This window comes from Ixodes scapularis, unplaced genomic scaffold (genome assembly GCF_016920785.2).
Source record: "Ixodes scapularis isolate PalLabHiFi unplaced genomic scaffold, ASM1692078v2 PGA_scaffold4__175_contigs__length_147842914, whole genome shotgun sequence".
In the NCBI taxonomy this organism is placed as follows: Eukaryota; Metazoa; Arthropoda; class Arachnida; order Ixodida; family Ixodidae; genus Ixodes; species Ixodes scapularis.
In genome coordinates, this window is record NW_024609879.1 from 91,322,733 (window position 1) to 91,341,372 (window position 18,640).

Consider the following 18,640-nt stretch of genomic DNA (forward strand, 5'->3'; position numbering starts at 1 on the left):
AAATAATGAACTGCGGGCCTTTTATTCGGTTCTGTCCTTTAACATTATTCCCAGTGCAAGAATAACAGAACAATTCCAATTTTTTACACTATGTCCACAAAACATCCATTAATAAACGTTGTTCTCAGTACAACAACCCAAAGACGGGATCTGAGTCAGACAGGGGGGGGGGGGGGGGGGGGGGGGGGGAGAAAGAGAGAGTGTGTGTGTGCGCGCGTCTGTGTGTGTGCGCGTCTCTGTCTGTGTCTGTCTGTCTGTGTCTGTCTGTCTGTCTGTCTGCCTGTCTGTCTGTGTTTGTGTGTTTGTGTGTTTGTGTGTGTGTGTGTGTGTGTGTGTGTGTGTGTGTGTGTGTGCGCGCGCGCGCGCGCGCGTGTGTGCGTGTGTTTAGATATAGCAACGCGTGACGCATAGGTCTTTATAATGCATCCCGTGTTTGACTGTCTGTCTATCGTGATAACGATGTCAGAGTTTTTCATATGCTAAAAAGTAAAACAAAAGTCATATCTTTCTGAAAAGACTTTTATGGTTAAACGGCGTATTTTTGGGATCGTGGCGTTAATTGCGGGCATAAATTGCCGCGATTTGTAATAATAATAATATTAAAATTCTGACATTTAAATACGCAATTTTTCAGGCTCTAATATAATTCGTAGCTTATCAATCTAATTTCAAACGCGCGAACAAGTACGACAATCAAAAGTGTGCTAATTATCATCACTGGTGCCAAATGCAGCATTTTAATTGCCAAGTTATAAAATAAAAATAGTTTAAGATGAATAAAGACATTCTCGCTAATGCGAGAAATCTGTGTAAACTACATTCATTGTGGGTAAAGCATATTTTGCTATCAAAGTCGCGACTTTTGACAATCGGCAAGAGCTACAAAGTCGCCTCCAAAATCCTTCCAGACCAAATGCCCCGAAATAAAAAAAAAATAAAATAAAAATAAAAAATATATTTTTATTTACCAACCTTTTTATTACATGTATTTACTTTCGTTCTTTTTTTTTTTTTTTTTTTTTTTTTTTTTCGCCGTCGTTTTGTTAATCTCAGCCTTTCCAGTTCGAAGGAACCCCTACCTGCTTGAACGTCTGCTCACTGCAGCAGGTTTCGTTGGCGATAGAAGCCGGTGAAACAGTTGTGTTTTAGTATTGCGTATACCGGCGAACGCAAGCGCGGTGTGTTTGCGTCAGCGCGGAGCCCAAAATTGCGGTCTTGGATGGCGCATGGCGATGAGGCGCACGCACCAACCGTGAGGCACGCAACTCTAACCCAAAAAGCACAGCGCCTGCGTTCGCTTCTATATGCAATACTACAACTGTTTAGTACGGTACAATCTCATATAGACTGCAGCACTACGTTGGGACGATGAATAGTGTTGTTTGCTTTCGGAAATGACACTTGCCGTGCACTAATCGCGAGCAGTTCCGCCGTGCCCGCTGAGCAGGAGAATCGGGGGACCCTCACTAGAGCGCTTGCCGATTCCGCCGCGGGAGGGCGAGCAACCAGCTGGAGACGCGAATACCGACACGTGCCGCGTGCGCCAAATACGTCATTCCGGGCAAGAGAGTTTTAAGAACGGGGGATCACTTTAACGTCCTCCGAGAGTTTCGTCGTGAACGGATCTTGCATACTGGGACAAACTCGCGCTCCGCTTCACGGGGCCATGTCACGATCCCGACGTTCAATAATGACCACGGCCAGCAACGAAGAAAACACACAGGACGCCACTTCCAACGATATACCAAAGACAACTTCTCATTCTTCCAACCAAAACACTGCGCTTCAGAATTTTATTTTGTCACAACTAATCCAAAGTGTTAACGAAATGTGTTGTCTAAGCGCTCAAGTGTACTCACCGGTTTTTTTTTTTTTTTTTTTTGTGTGTGTGTGTGTAGTGTTAACGAACCCAATGCTGCTATTTTTGAATTTTTTAAGTGTACATGCCTCGAGTTGTAAATTTTCACGTTATTTCTTATTTGTGATGGATCGGTGACTAGCTTTCGGCCATAAATTCAGTTCAAGCGAATGCCCGTATTATTTCGTTTATAAATAATAAAATCTAAAAATAAGGTGCGACACGGTTAACTTGGCTTAGCCAACTGCACTTTAGCGAGGCCGATTCGACGAACACATCGGCTAGAGCGGGACTGTCTCGGTTTCATCCCACCCGGACCCGGGAAGACACGCAGCGTGCATGGATAGATATAAACGGCTAAACCCAATAGTTTGAATCAGGCGGCTACTTGCGCCACCTAGCCATTTTTTTTTTTTTTTTGCAGCAAATATTTTACATTGAATGGTTCAAAACTGCTACTGGTAACTCCTTTCTTTAAACCCTCCCTTTCAATGTGTTTATTTTTATTTTCATTTTTTTTTTTTTTTTTTTACTGCTTTAATTTACCTTTTTCTCGATCCGTCGGCCTTGAGAAATTAATGAATAAATAAATCGAGCCTAACGGAAAAACTAACCAAGCGGGTACAGGACTTCGCTGAAGAGAGGAAAGGACGCCTCCTAGGAAACATCAGCCACCTCGGAACCAGCCTCGTTCTCGAGGAGAACAGACACGGGCACGAGTGCGTGCGTGGGGTCTTCCCCTTCTTTCGCACCACTCTTCCTCTCGGGCGCTGAGAGCCCCCCGTTTGGGCGTGTGGTCGGAACGTCCAACGAGACAAAATGTCTGTCGAGCCCAAACGTTTCAACGGGTCAGCTGGCACGCGTGGCAAAATGCCCGCCGAGTCCAAACGTCCACCGAAACAAAAATATCCAACGATCCAGATCCTGTCAGCTCCGTACGAGTTGCAGTGGCCTGGATTTAGTGTCGGCGTGCTCGCGGTTCTGTTGGTAATTCTTCGCTGAACGTCGCGGTACACCTCTCTGCTGCGTAAATAAAGAAAAAAAAAATCAAATAGCTATTGAGGCACGTTGAGATCCAACACGACTACCGACGTCAGACCTTGGGTCATTGAGAGGATGTTCGAGGCATTCAAAGTCAGATACGTGCAAGTTATCACAAGGTACATTTTACCATGAACGTGCGCGCAAATACTACCGATAGTATTGTCGATCATATCAACTGTGGAAGTCAAATCTACCCAGCGATAGTGAAAAAAACTATCGATAGTACGTACTCTCGATAGCCGACTAGCGAAAAACGATGGCTATGGCGAAACTATCCAGAGGCAACTATAGTTGAGTTATCGATGGATTCGACACTATTTTACCAAGTGGCGTCGAGTGTCCGTCCCGGAAATGTCGTGAAGCTCATTGGAAAAACGCATCTGCAATTATTAGGGATTTCCGCATAACTATCGAGGAACGAATACTTGAAACGATAAAACAGGAAAAGAAAAAACAAAACTTTTTTGAAAAAAAAAAAAAAAGTCCCGTTTCCGTCTTTGTCTTTCATGTTCTTCCTTTCCGAGTATTCGTACCTATTCACCAACACACTGTCTGGTTTTCAATTACTATCGAGGAAAAATCTAAACCCTATTGAAAGACATTGTGAAAACGGCAGAAATCATCTTTTACAAAAGAGTATTGACAATAAACTATCGAAAAACAAATGATCGTAAATTATCGGAAAACTATAAATAAGATAGCGAGAATGAAATCGCCATACATTTCTTAATAGGTTGTCAAAGTTGTTTTGCCGGTATAGATTACTTTCCAGGAGTTCTTTGCACCTTATTATTATTATTATTTTTTTAATGCCACAGTTTAATTAGGAAAATAAAACCGTCCTTGTTGCACCTAATAAGTAAACCAAGCGTCAAAGAAATCCGAAACCCTGCTTGAATGTAATACTGGTGATCAAATACGAAAGTTTAGGGACATGCCTTTACACAAATAAAAATACGTGTGGCGAATTTTTTTTTTTTTTTTTTTTTTTTTTTTTTTGATTAAGCAGGTTTTGTAAATTGTATGAAAATTATGTTTCCTTTCCTTTCGATTTCCACATTTTCCCCAGAACCCCGCCTTCGTCTGCCTGCACATATCTGCCGTCGTCTCTTTAAACATTCTTCCGTTTTGTGACATGTTTATAGAGGCTCGGGAGAGAGTCCGACTTTTTTTCCGTTCTGCACACCGCGACGACAAAGTCATTACTGGCGGACAACTTCCTGCGGCACTTGAGAAGTGGAGAGTGCGCGTGGGCAACTTTTGAACGGCGCTCAAGGTGATCAGTTGGACAAAGCTCCACGAAAGAGCCGCGTTCGAAATCGGTTCTTCTCTGCAGCCTGCACGCGAGCAGGACCGGGCGGATAGCGTTCCCCGGCGCCACCGGCGTCAACGCCTCCACGGACAACGCGCTGCCGGCCATAGTTGGGTCCGTCGCTGCTGTACGCGTTCAGTTATCATAATGTACGGTAGAGGTTCGGCTGGTGCGCTGCTACAAATTGAAACAGGCAGCAGCCGTTCGAAAACAGACCTTCGGTAATGCATTTCTACAGAAAAAAAAGCCGGTGCAGTTTTTTTTTTTTTCTGCGTTGGATTATAAGAGCAAACATTACGAATAATTATGGCGTAGTAAATAGCTTGGGACACTTCTCAATCGTTTAAATGCAAATATTGGTCAGTTATGGTGTTTTTCTTTCAAATGCATATCCTTAAACGGTGCTGAAACAGCTTCATACCTGCATTCACGTGCACTATTCGAGTTAACAAAACGCCGGCGAGTGTTTTTTTTTTGTTTTTTTTTTGTTTTTTTTTAATTTACGATTTGAGCGGACAAACCACGTGTGGGGAAACCGAGAGAGAGAGCAAGAACTACGCAGTAACACTGGATCAGTAACTCCCCGCGTACGTACACGGTCCAGATCGTGTCCGATTTGCAATAAATAGATATCGCTCTATCCTTACCACTCGCGCACATGTGCGAAGGTGCCTGTTCTGCGTTCAAAACCATCACCCGCACGCCCCAAGCCTTTGAAAATAGGCAGAAGCCAGAAAACAGGTGCCGATAAAAGCTGCCCGGCAGAGGAAAGAGTCAACAGAGACATTTTCATAGCCCGAGTACTTTACCTTCTTAACGTTTTCGACGCTTTTAATCGCTCGTATAGATGCGCGACGGGCCATTTTCACACGTGTGTGTCAGGACTTGCATATTAGCAATCAATATAAGCGTCACCGGAATGCTGGCGAACTTCGAATATACTGTAGATTCGTTTCGACCGTTATTTTGCTTAGATTCGACGTTTGGTGCTTACAGACATTCTGTGAACGCAGGTTTGGGCCTGAAATATAGCGACCTTGACATCGCTCACTTATAAATAAAAATGATGTAAGTATGGAAATCACACCTTTACACAATGTCAATGAAGGAACATAGAAATCGGTACGACCCAAACAACAAAAGTGATCCACGTTATTCTCCGGCAAAGAGACAAAACGCACGCGCGCTTTTCCATAGGAGTACGCAGGAGCACAGACAAGTGTAGACTGGCGATTGTGGAAGTCGCGTAGACATAACGCCAGTTGAACCCCTAGCGTACATTACAGTAACTATGGCTGCGCGCGAGCCTACAGTGAGCTTCCACAACGTGCATTGCACACCACTAAGATTGTCCTTCTTCACAGAAGATAATTGTGTGGGATCATTCTTAGCCTATAACATATATAGATGCTTTACAGCAGCTGTGAATGGGCGCCGCCATAACCGACTAAGTTTTTGTTTCCTCTTATTTTTATCACTTGCCTCCATCCCTACCACAGTAGGGCAGGTTATTGCCATTTTAGATTCGACAGCGTCCTTCTCCCCAGCGTTTGCCTTTGAGGAGGCTCGCCAAAGCCCTCTTCATATCTCGGTAAGACAGGAGAAGGCCGGCAATGGCGGCTGTAATTTGGCACACGCAAAAAACAAAAAGAAAAAAAAAACGTCAAAGATTTCGTCTTTTCTTTTTCTTTTTTTTTTGTAAATTGTGTGTGCATGATTGTTTTCTTGCTTTTTTTACATATACAGGGTGTTTTTTTTTTTTTTTTAAGCTTAACAGATTTATTTAAAAAAACGTGAAAGTTACACTTATGCCGCGTGTGGAGGTGAGTTATACGGACAGGGGGACATACAATAGGGGGCAAATCGTAACAATCAGTCGACTAATTAACTAGAATTCGTTAATTAACTTTTTAATTAATGAAAATAGACATATGGTTCCAATTAGAAACTTGCTCAGCATCATCGAAAACCACTAAATCAGTTATTTTCAGCAAAGACTTTGAGCGCGTGAGAAGCGTAGTAGTGCACTAAAGTTACCACTCGTGGAGCAGGTACAAAGCTAGCGGTTGCGATAAGGCGCCCGCGCGAGTTTTCCGTCTCGTATCAAGCCCTAGCCTTGTACCTGCTCCACGAGTGGTAACTTTAGTACAATACTACGCTTCTCAAGCGCCGAAAGACTTTCTGAAAATGACTGATTCAGTGGTTTTCGATGACACTGAGCAAGTTTCTAATTGGAACCATATGTCTATTTTCATTAATTAAAAAAGTTAATTAACGAATTTTAATTAATTAGCCGACTAATCGTTACGATTAGCCCCCTATAATATGTCCCCCTGGCCGTATAACTCACCTCCACAAGCGGCATGAGTGCTTCCACGGCTTTTTTTAAAACAAATCTGTTAAGCTTAAAAGAACACCCGGTATATGGCCACTCCTGTGCATGTTCTAGATAGAGGCTCACAGTATCGGTAAATAAAAGAAATAAATGAAAAGGGCGAACCCCAGATTCAACCAAATCAAACCGAAAAACAAAAATTTGAGCAGTTTTGCGTTAATTCACGTTAGAGTCACAACGGTAGCTGCGACAAGTGACGGCGAAGTCGTTGACCATCGGCGTTGCGTTTGGGCACCTTGGGGCTGCCTGTGACAAAAGCAAGCGGAACAAAATAGACACGTTTTGTTCCATTTTGTTCCAAACGTGTTCTTTCTCTTTTTTTTTTTTTTTTTTTTTTTTTTTGTTTTCAGGGCACTTGAGAGCGCGTTTCCCGGCACGACCTTTTGGCACTGACAGCAATACAGCTGTAATGGACCTTTCCATATACCGACGGCACCAGGTGGTGGCTGCACGAACCAAAAATCGAGGAGGTGACCTACCTGCGCTACCAATCGATAATGGGAGCTACGCTACCAGTTTCTTCGCTCTCTGAGCAGCGGCGCCTGCCCAACGCGACTTTAAAGAGGGGCATCCCTGGCGTCCACCCAAACGTCGTGTTTTCCTTTCCGTCGACGTTCTTTTTTTGTGTAACACAATTATATAAATGCTGCAGTTACGTGTTCTACTCGCTGATATACAGCCTCCTTCCGAATTTCCTCGATGTTTCGTTCCGACTTCCGCCGCTTGGCATCGGGCGCTCGCGCGTGCGCAGAACGCTTCTCGGAAAAGGTCCATTTTGTTATAATTTTTTTTTACGCGAGCAGTGGGCATCGAGTATTACAAAGACACCTCGTAACATTGGGTACTAAAAAAAAAAAAAGTTTAGAGGGAGTTATTAACGCTGTGGCGTAGCTCGGTGGTAACGTCCTCCGCTTCGGACGCGGCAGACACAGGTTGGATTCCCCGCGGGCAGCGGGCAATCTTTTCCGAGGACTCGCAACACCGACGGCGGACGCCACGCATCGCCAACTACGACAACGGACGCCATCATTTCCAGTGTGGGGACACGCTCGTACCAACTATCGCCGTAAAAAAAAAAAAAAAGAAAAGGAATCAAAGGCGACCGTCAAGCCTGCTGCCGAGCGTCAAAGACCGAAGAGGGCCAGCCCGGAGCACGTAGAACAAGACGAGGAGGAAGTGTACCCGGCGTGGCACGCACACCGACGACCTTGCTTCCCTCCTTTTCCTTCCAAGACGTTCTCCCTCCCACCCAATCGGCAACGGGACGCCACATCTCGTTTGCACGCGGACGCCCACACCGCTCGCTCGCACCCCTCCCTCCAAGGCTTTAAAAAAGAGCCCTGGTTTCGGGAGCTAGGCGGGAACCGCGATCTGACCAGGCTATCGACACGCAGTGGGAGACGGACCTATTGTCTCCATTTCCACGGCTACGTCGCCCACAATAACAGCAAGCGGGCCTCCGAGTCCATACCTTTTCCACCAACATCGCATCATCATCGTCTAAGCGTGATCCCGTCACGAAAGAACTCCACGCTTTTGCGGGCCTGCGCATAATTGCGTATTATTTCACTGCGCAATACAAGTTATTACTCGTCGACCGAGCGCCTCCCTTCCCGCGCACTATCAGCTTAGAGGGTGAGATCTCCCTCGCTTCACTCGCCTCTAACAGCTTTTTTTTTTTTTTTTTTTTTTTTTTGAACGGCGACAGGTAGGGATCGAGTAAAAGGTGGCAGCAGCAGCAGAGCTGCGGCCCGCTCCACAAGGAAAGAAGCATTTGCGGCAACGAGCATGACGAGAGAAGCGGTGGGTTTAAGTCACCGGGAGAGCGACAAACGAAAAAAGTAATAAATGCAAAAGCAAAATTATTTTTAAGAAAAAAACACTAACAAAAGCGAAAACATACTCGATCGGGAACAGACGAGCGTAGGCCACGTTCGTGTCTCACTCAGTTTATACATTTTCTTCTTTTTTTCTTTCTAATAAGCAATTACCGTCTGGACCGCCTCTTCTCGAACGGAATATGTCGAAGCAAACAGAAAACTAGATGCGAAGAAATGTGCAAACTGTATCACAGTATCCGTCGACGCGCAAAAAACCCAATTCGCGCAATGAAAAAAAAAAAAAAAAACGCAGGCAAGCTGGGCAATTATCTCCACAATGATAAACCCGAGGTTGGGAACAAATCAAGATGGGCGACAAGACAGGGCCGCCTCATAGCACAGCTACTGTGTTTGTAGGGGCGCGGTCGTTCGTTCCTTTTGTTTTTCTTATTATCATTGTTACGCGTTTCCAACCTCGGGATTATCATTATAGAATCACGCCTCCAGTCAGTGCCACGCCCCTACAACACGGACGTCCCGGTGACTCGTGGCCCCAACTACGGTGAGAGGACCTCTCACCGTAGTTAAAAAAACACTAAACATAGGGGAAAACATTTGTTTTGTTATTTGGTTACGACAGATGTCTCAAAATGAATGTTCGTCAAAAAGAAAAATGTTCGCCTAATATTTATGTTACAATACGAATTTGTCGATTTGCGGCCGAAAGTGTACCCCTGTGGGATGATGATAGCGTTTTACCCATGTATATTCCGGGCTTTCAATGTTCCTGCCAAGCACGCGCGCTCCTGCAGTGCAGGGGGCCACATGCTCACGCTTGTAGCATCGGCTGTCAAGCTGGAACCAAGTATTGACGAAAAATTGGTGTATGTACGTTTATACAGCCTGAAGTTAGTCTGCCTCAACATGCGACTTGTTTGATGAGCAATTGAGCCAGAGCAGTATGACCGCTAGCCTGGGGTCTTTAACGTGTACCACGCAGTAGTGATACACGACCGCACGCCGGTGCGGTGCTCATCCAGATCGAAACGGGCAGGGGTGGGAATTGGACCCAGGATCGCTGGGTTCTGCAGCGCGTGCTTTCGCTCCCCGTGCTCCGAGCTGGTGTGCGCTAGCCCACTCGGCCACCGAGTGTCTCGAATATCTCATCGACGGAAATCAAAGGAATGTAAGAACTTCAATTCTGACGGCATTTGGCAGTGTTGTTAGAGCGCAATCATTTCAAGCTTCCATCATGGAAGCTTGGAATCATTTAGACGAACTTTAATTTTAGATATAGATAGGAAAATTTGTTTCCCCACGTTTAGCGTTTCTTGTTTTTTTCGGGAGTTTTAGTAAACGGTTCTGATAATGCAATACCCGATAATAACGACACCAAGCAAGTGCAAAGGCGATGGGGGAGTATCGGGTACATTCAACGTCTATTAAAACTCCCTGGTAAACGGTGCTGCCTGGATGGACTCTCAAACCGAATCATGTGTTAAACTTTCTATGGTCGGCAACAGGTGAAGAGGCAGCGTCTCCTTGGCAGGGCGAATGCTGGAGGGTTGTGCCTCGACACTCGATAGAGCGAACAATACGTCCGCTAGTACATGAGGCTCGTGAAAGGCTCTCGAAGAATCATTTTACCGGGGCCAAGGACCGACAATGCCCACCGGGACCAAAAACCGTTGCTGATACGATCTCGAGCTCTCGCATAGAAATGTCGATCAAGTCTTTGCTCGAGACCAAAACTTGGGCGATCGACGAGGCATTAGGCGAATAAAAAGTGGGCGTGAAACAAACAGGGCGCGGATTCGTTGAGCATTGATGCCGCCACGATGACGAGCACATACGAAACGTCGTTGACGTCGACAACCCGGGAGAATACTCGTTTCTCATTCTTCGCTCTCTCTCTCTCTCTCCTTTATAGCCTCCCCTCTCTCTCTCTCGGGGCAGCAAACATAAAGAGCCCCCTGTTGGCACAGTCACGACGCATCCCAGCCACAGCACAGTACCACATCACTGTGGGGGGTGGAACGCCAGAGACCGACAGAGACCCTCCTCGCCCGCAACAAAGGTAGAGGGGAAGAGACAAAGAGAGTGCCGCTGACCCTGAAATTCCGGCACCGCCACCCCCGTCCGGTTGCCAATAGCAACGCCTCGCCCTTGCCACCACCCCTCCCCCAAGACGACCAACAACAACAAAAAAAAAGGCATATCGCGACCCGAAGCGCCCGAACGGAGAGGAGGGAACATTGGGGGAAAAAACGAATGCAAGAGAAAAGGCCGGTCAGGGGAGGGGAAAAAGGAAGTCAACGACCCAGCCCTCCTCCTCAGCTCGTTCTGCCGGCAGCGGGCGGGCAGGCAAGCAGCGTGCCATGTGCGATTCACGGGTCACGTGGCAATTCGCGTGTCGTGCTGCACGACGACGGCTTCCTTTCTCAACTCCCCGCTGGATCGGCATTCGTTAGTGCGGCAGAGCGTGCTTCGCCGCTTTCGGACAGGTAAAACACGTCTGGAATTGAAAACCACTTTATGGTTGTCGTTTCTGTACTGTCAGGGCCAGTCAATCAGCCGAATGGGGCATTGGATTTTGTACAGATCATGGTGTCTAGCCCCACCCCTGCTCGCTTCGATCTGGATGAGCATCGTGCCGGCGTGTCGATGTGTATCACTAGCGATTAATGCGCGTTAAAGACCCCAGGCTAGCGGTGGTACCGCACTGGATAAATTATCATTTACCGTGGGCAGACTAAACGCCCGCTGCGTGAACAACTAACTTTTTTTGTAATTCTTATTATTATGGAAATCTGCACGTCTATTTTTGTTTACCCAGATAAGTATCCCTCCAACAGTTTCTTCCCGCGCTAACGATTTCACCCCAAGAGACAAGGTCCCTAACGCTAGCCTGATGAAACCCGGCGGATCTGCGCAATTTATTTGTATACCTGCCTACTCTTTCCCTCCCTCCTGTCGTTGTGCAAAGGGCACCCCCCGTGAAATACGCTTGCGGGTCAAAACTGCACCAGAGGGATAGCTTCGCGGGAAAAGTAGGGAGAATACGTAGGCATGTCGCGTATGCCACTATTCGTCCGCCCAGCCGGTCGCTTTTTTTTTCCCTGTTATTTTAAACAAGATATTTTTTCAGCCCTTATATTTTTTCTTCAAAGGGACGATTTGGTTAAGTAGAGGACATGTTTTTATATACAATTGCACTCGTGTCAAGAAGCGAATTTGTCGTGGGACGGAGATCGGCAAAATGCGACGAAAATCTCAACATGACTGGTTTTCTTTTTTTAGTTTTTGAAGCTTTTGTTATGGTGCGTTTAACTTTACGCTTGCGAATTCTCGGGCGGATCCGCACCCCAGGTGAGTGGATTTCGGAGCCGGGAGGGCGAAATTCGCTCTTCGGTGGTAGAAAATCTGGACCGTTCCGAGACCCATATCCGGATTTTCCGACGACGACGAGTAAATACACGTCACCCGGCTCCAAAATCCGCTCGCCGCCGGCGCGGATCTGCCAGCGAAATGCCAAGTGTAAACAACGTAAACGCATCCATTGGCTCGATGCCGTTTTCAGGCTCGCTCCCCAAGTGACACTAACAAAACAAGTCTCTACTTAGCAGACGCGACATTTCCGAAGTCGAAAATAAAAACAGGAAAAAGCTGCAATTTAAAACACACACACACACACAGAGAAGCGCACTGTCGACAAAAGAGTCGGAGTTTGATTACACTCCAAAAAGTAGAACACAGACGCATTATTTATTTCTGAAGACCACCGGGGAAAGAAAGAAACGCGATCCAAAGGAGATAAAGCCTGCGTGCAGTTGCGAAGCGTCGCAGCAAACACCGCGACTGCTTCCTTCTCGGTATTTTAGAAAAGGCTCACTTCGCAACTTCTATCTTTTTCTGTTTATTTTTTTTTTTTAAATATTGATTTCGGTTACAAGAAATTTTCTAGGCTGTTATAGTGCGCACCAGTGCGTGAGAAAAGATGTGCAATTGGTAGTCATTAAACGTTTTCTAAAGTATCCCCCCCCCCCCCCCCCTTTATTTAAAGGGGCGTAAGGAGGGGGGGGCGGGGCTTAAATACGGAGAGTTCTGGATCCGTGAGGTAGATTCGCCACATTAGCGAGTTATAGTAGACCGCGTTTCCCGCTCCGCTCAGCCCCTCCGCTACCCGGAACTCTACAGCCAAGGCCATCGGCGCGCAGGCGCAGTGGCGGTTTCTTCGTAGCGGAGGGCTAGCGGAGCGGGAAACACGGTCTACTAAAACTCGCTATTATGGACACTGGTCCACGCTGTAAACGAGAAATTTAGCCGGTGCACCGCTAGTCTCGTACTCACCATTCGCACAGTGAGAAAAAAAAAAAGCAACCAGCTTTCCGTCTACCGCCTAATCATTCCAAGAGCTCGGTGCTCTCCGTCCCCGCACCGCTCTCGACTCCTCCTCTCCCCCGGTTTCTGGCCGTATATCCTCCTCGGTGAAACGTCGGCACCGACCAAGCAGAGGCGAGCCACACGAAGTCTCTCGGCACGGCCCGCCCGCCATAGCCGCGTGTTCCCATTCAAGCTGCGCCGTTCCAAGCGGAAGCCACAACAAAGGCAAACACACACAACGATCGACCGCTCTCCCCCATTCATCGCTGCTGCGAGCCCGGAGGCGACGGGGGCCTCGTCGACGTTGCCGCTTCCGACGGCAAAAAAAAAAAAAAAAAAAGCGAACGGATTAAGAAAAAAAGACGGCGTTAAAGGACGGCCCGCTCTACGAGGCGACATCTCCCAACGCCAAAACAGGTTTGGCCTTTTTTTTTTTTTTTTTCCCCGAGCTGCCAATTATTATTATTGTCGAAGCCGCGTCGACGAGGAGACAAAAGCGACGGAACGACCGTGTCTTTGGGATCCTCGAAAACATCGGTCAACGACGTACCGAGACGGGTTTTCGGAGCGTGGTCGGGGGGCGACCTTTTGGCCCAAAGCAACGACTGTAATAATATTTTTAAAAAATGAATAAAGACGTCGCGTCAATCGCGAAACAAGCTAAAAAAAAGAAAAAAATCTGGGTTATTTTAAAGACTGCTGATCCCTTATACCTCGTTAACTTTTCAAGAAAATCGCTCTGAATCGTAATATCTGCCACGAGACGCAACAAGTTGGAAGGCGTTATCACGGTAAGCGAATACGAATGTCGTCCGGTTTTCGGCTATATTATTCTCCTCGAGCACCATAACTAATTCAGGTCATCTTCTTTTTTTTCTTCTTTCCCGAAAACTAGCAGTGAATCTAACCAACTTTCTTCAGTAGTTCCGGAAATGATGGACGACGTAACTTCTTTTTCGCCGAATTGTGAGATGTTCTTTGTTGTTTTCCAGTGTCCTTAGTGTGTGCTCCTCTTGAGTGTACGTATGTGGCTTTCCGAAAAGGTCACTTTTGTTCTCTTGTTATGCATATAATATTGTATGGATGCATCCCTCCACCATCATGCCGTCAGGCGCTGTTGGTAAATGGATAGATAAATAAATAAAAAAACATGCGCCTTTATATTGTGCTCTCGTGGTTTTCACTACACTCCCAAACAAAAGTACTAGACTCGTTTAGGAAGGACTTTTGCTAGCAGTTAAGGCAAAGAAACCTTTTGAAAAACACACACACACACAAAAAAAAAAAAAACAGGTTTTACCCGTTTAAAGTAAATGCACGTGGCAATTTGCCCGAGGGTAAGACAGCCTTACTGTAGCGGCGAGGTGAAGCGTGGATTAGTGAAAACCAATAACATATATTTTTTTTAGTCAGTGACGTTAATTATTATTTTGAAGGGACATTGCCAGGGTATTTAAGCTCGCCATGATTTTTATTTGTACATGACATATGAGAGCCCAATTACCCTCAACAGAATTTTCGGCTGGAAATTCGTCCTCTCTTCGCCCGAAAACCGCCGATCGAGAACCGGCCAGTTTGAGTTGCGCTCACTCTCTTCTCCGTGGTCACGTGCCGTTTTTTATGGTTTAGACACAAACAGCAAAGAAAATCCATCAAAGTCGCGGGTCATTGAAGGCACACTCAATACCTAAAATTGACAAAAATAAATATGAAAGAAAATTTTTCTGGCTGCTAAAAAGCTGCAAGTACGTCCATTGGAAGAAAAAAAGACGTTGCACAGCCACGTGACTGCTCATTCGTGCTGCTCATTCCTGAATCCCAGAAGACGCGGATCGAGGGAGCGATATTTCGGCGGAGTTCGCCGCCGTCAGCAGAACAACTTCTGACCGCCACTCTCACGTTCCTTCCCCCCGAGGCTGCTAAAAGACACCGCGCTCGCCGCAAATACAACCACGACTATCGTCTGCCGGCACGTTTGCTTGTACATGTTGCAGACGCTGTTACCACGACCAATCTGACCGTCACACAAGAGACAAACACGCACCCGAGTGAACGTAGCTCGTGACCCGCGTGCCTTTAGAGCGCAGCCAGCAACATGTCAACATCGCAAATCACCATCATCATCATCATCACCCCCCCTCCCCAACACACACCCACACGATGAGAACGTCTGCTTCGGGCACGCGGCCGACGTGGCTTCGGGAATAGCACGAAAGCGCGGGAAAGCCCTCCTCCAGCCGAACCCCCCTCTCCCACCGATACGGAGCTGCTCTGGCTGCTCCGACACCGCAGGCAGGTAAACCAGTGACGCAACCCCTTCCCTCCGCGACCGGGAAAGTGAAAGCACAGCTGATCCGCACGCTTTCCCAGCCCAGATACTGTTTACAAACACCCGCCGTTACGCGGCACCCTTCCCTCTCCCCCCACCCGTTATCTCCTTTCCCTTTTCGGGGCTTCCGCCCTCCTCTCCCACTGGGTAACACGGCTAACAAAAGCAGCAGACGGCGTACCGTAGTAGCAGACGACGGTTGACCCCGGCCGACCCAGTGACGCAGACTACCGACGCGAAAGCGCGCGCGCTGGTGAGCGTGTTCTCTCGAAACGATGGATCCCTCGCGAACGGGATTGATTAATGAGAGAAATTACGCCGATATACTCGTTTCTCGATATCTCCTTCGTTTTACTCGAAACTAAGTTCCGGGGTAACGTTCTACCGGTCGAGAATGAGATCTACGCAAAATAGTCCCTTCAACGGGCGGAAGAACACGAATTCGTGCACACGCACTCGAAGGTTTGTCCCATGTATCCAGTTCCCAAAATGCACCAAACGGTTAAGTGCTATCTTCGTGACTAGGAAACAACCGACGTCTCACAACTTCCCGAAACTAAGGGTAACGACTGTATGAGTGAGCTCCATCCACTGCAGTTACTGGTATTAGTTGCTCTCCATAATGTACCCATTATTTTTTTATAAAACATCCATCTCAGTCTTTTTTGTCGCCTTCCTTTTACCCCTGTAGCTTACCGGCGCACTCAAATTCGTCATGTAAGGGCCAATGGCAAAGCCCACTGCCTCAACCCGTATAAAATGTTCAGACTGGCACGGTACCTTTGCATTAAACTGAATCAACGAACTCACAACATGAAGCATGACAAGCACCGACCAGGACCAAAGAAAATCGCACAAAGCAGATTCCATTATGGACGGGTTATCGGGTAATCAATCTGTAATAGCTGGTGTCATGTGTTACTAGCAGCAATGGGCAAGTTTACTTAAGAATTCCTAATCCTTGGTTGGGATGGGCTTCACTCAGACTGGGTGGGTAGCATTTGGCAAGAATCTTTGCATTCTTCTGCTATGCCCTTCAAAAACAGTGGTGTTGCTGGGAATGTGTTGTGCCGTGCTCGCACCTCACCTTGTATTTGTGAGCAAAATGTTCCAACGAACCACAACTTGGCAGACGCCATTTCCCGACTGATTTGGACATTTTTACTGCGCTCGTCAAGCAGCATGCCACGGGGGCAACACTGCTGCTTGGTGCAAGAGTGTTGCACCAAACACTGGTAAATCATCCTTAGATCCACAAAAACATTCCACTTTTGTGCTATCCTTTGTGCCCACAGTGCTGAAGACAGCAGTCACCTTAAAAGCTGGTAGTCTAAATACATCGCCAGTTTATTTTGTCACACCCCGATGTCTCACACTAACTGCAAAGACAAACTTTTGGTGAAGGACATAAGTGGTAAGTTGCATGAAAGGTAAGTGAAACAAGCAATGCTCGCTCCTAATGCTATTGATAAAATGCTTGCTGATGCACAGTAGGAATATAATATAAACATGAGATCTATGTGTTTCTGTGTCGAATAAGCAGACACCGACAGTATGCAACTGCCCTGTCCAACGAGAAAGGACCACTGTTTCTGCCACGTGCAATATGTCTTGAGGCCGGTACTTATAGGCCCAACACCCAACAGGAGTTATTCAAGGTCTAATGGCACAACAACAATGTGGTTTCTTATACTGAAATTCAACAAAAACAAGCACAGGAGTCTGTAATCTGCTCGACTGAAGAGGAGACTGAATCTTTTCAAAAACGTCCAAACCCATTTCCCAAGAGGAAATGCACGCAACACTTGATTAATGCAACACTAAGCGGGAAAGCCCTCGACGTGATCACGTCTAGAGAAGCCACTGCCTCGGAAACTAGCCGCAGATGCCCGACAAGAATCCACAAACCAACTCATGCATGTGCTTTTTTTTGTGTCTAGAAAGTCGGTGAGCAATTTCGTTCTTCGTTTTTACACAATCGCCCATGCAAACCTATTTCGGCAACTTTCAAAAGAAGCCCTTACGCAAGCTTGCTTCCCACCATTCAGTTCCCAGCTTATGTCAAACAGAACGGCAAAGGCAATGCACTACCTTCTAGGTGCAAGCCACAACACAGACAGCAATGCCACCCTCGGTTAACAACCATATCGAACATTGTTCCCAGTTATGCTCGAAATTTCACTAAAGCTTGTTTCATTTGATGTACAAGCAAAGCTGAAGCTCCAAGAATGTTGCCCTGAACGATGCTTGCACCACGCAATCGCTTGAAGCTCGTTCTGGTTTCGGCTATGCTCGCACTAAAGGTGAAATGGAGTTTAATGGTCAGTGAGCCTAGCACAGGTCCCAACAATACGGCAAACAGCCATCAGATGTCCTACACACTGCAATACCCCAGCAGCAGGAGGCTCACTCAAGTCGAGATGGGAAGGAAGTGTCCCATGAAAGAGGTCCATTTGCATGTTTCTTCTAGCGAATGCCATCGGGAAACATTGACTTTTGCACGCAGCCTTTAAAGATCTACAAGCCGAGACTAAATTCACGGTCAGGCTAAGATCGTCATGGTGACAGAAGGACCGATGGCTGGGCCCTTAGCTCCGAACAACAAATTTGACCCAAGCGCTGGGGTTTGGAGACGAGAACAAATGATAAGGGCATTACAACAACAAAAAACGAGGTTAGGGGATCCACGGAAAAGATCTAGGCAAGTGTGAAATAGCACATAAAGTTAATGGTTATATGGGGTGACAGGGAACAAAGCTTGGGATTACATTTTAAGAGGGGAGGGGGGCAGAAAATATATTAGACTAGGTGGCAAAAGCTACTGTTTAAAATGAAGGGTACAGCCACTAGCATTATTCCATCCATCTATCTGAATGCTTAAAAGGCATGACTGAACCTGTTGGTTGGACCCTGCAGGAGAAATTTTCAATGAAAACTTCTATAAGGAAAGCCCCCACACCTGTGGCAGACTCTCCAGGCTTCCTACATCCTGTTGTTATTGAAGGAAAACAAAGCCAAAGTTCTTCCATCCCCGATTGACCCTGACTCAACAATATTCCATCTCACTAGCGGGGTGCAGCATTGTCACAAGCATAAGATGGTGGCTTTGCTGAGGTTTACATTTCCACAAGTGCCCGCGCAAGGAAACCAACCTTTAAAGCCACACGTATGTGCTGAGGCTTGTGGCAAAGCCATACAGAATTCTTGAGAAATATAGCTCGCACCCAAAACTCATTATAAGCTACAATCTTGAGCAACAAGCAACAAAAACACCTTGGAACAGTAGCTAGCATTCCAATAGTCCACTCCGGCCAGGAGAATTTCGCTTACCAATCCAAACTCAAAGGACCTCATAACCCTTGCCCAGACTTTGAGGGGAGAAATCGGCTGATATGAATTGTACCCCTACTCCCTTCAGGTTGTTCCTCCTATAGAAAAGGTACCTTGTATGTCTTACCATCCCCCCCATGGACCACTCGGAGACCAATTTAACACACGA

At 46.7% G+C, this 18,640-nt stretch overlaps 1 protein-coding gene across 1 annotated transcript in view; it reads right to left on the reverse strand.

The window, feature by feature from the left end:
* LOC120850874 (AT-rich interactive domain-containing protein 2) overlaps nt 1-18,640 on the reverse strand; it is a 96,140-nt gene that overhangs the window by 75,248 nt on the left and 2,252 nt on the right. The window lies entirely within an intron of this gene.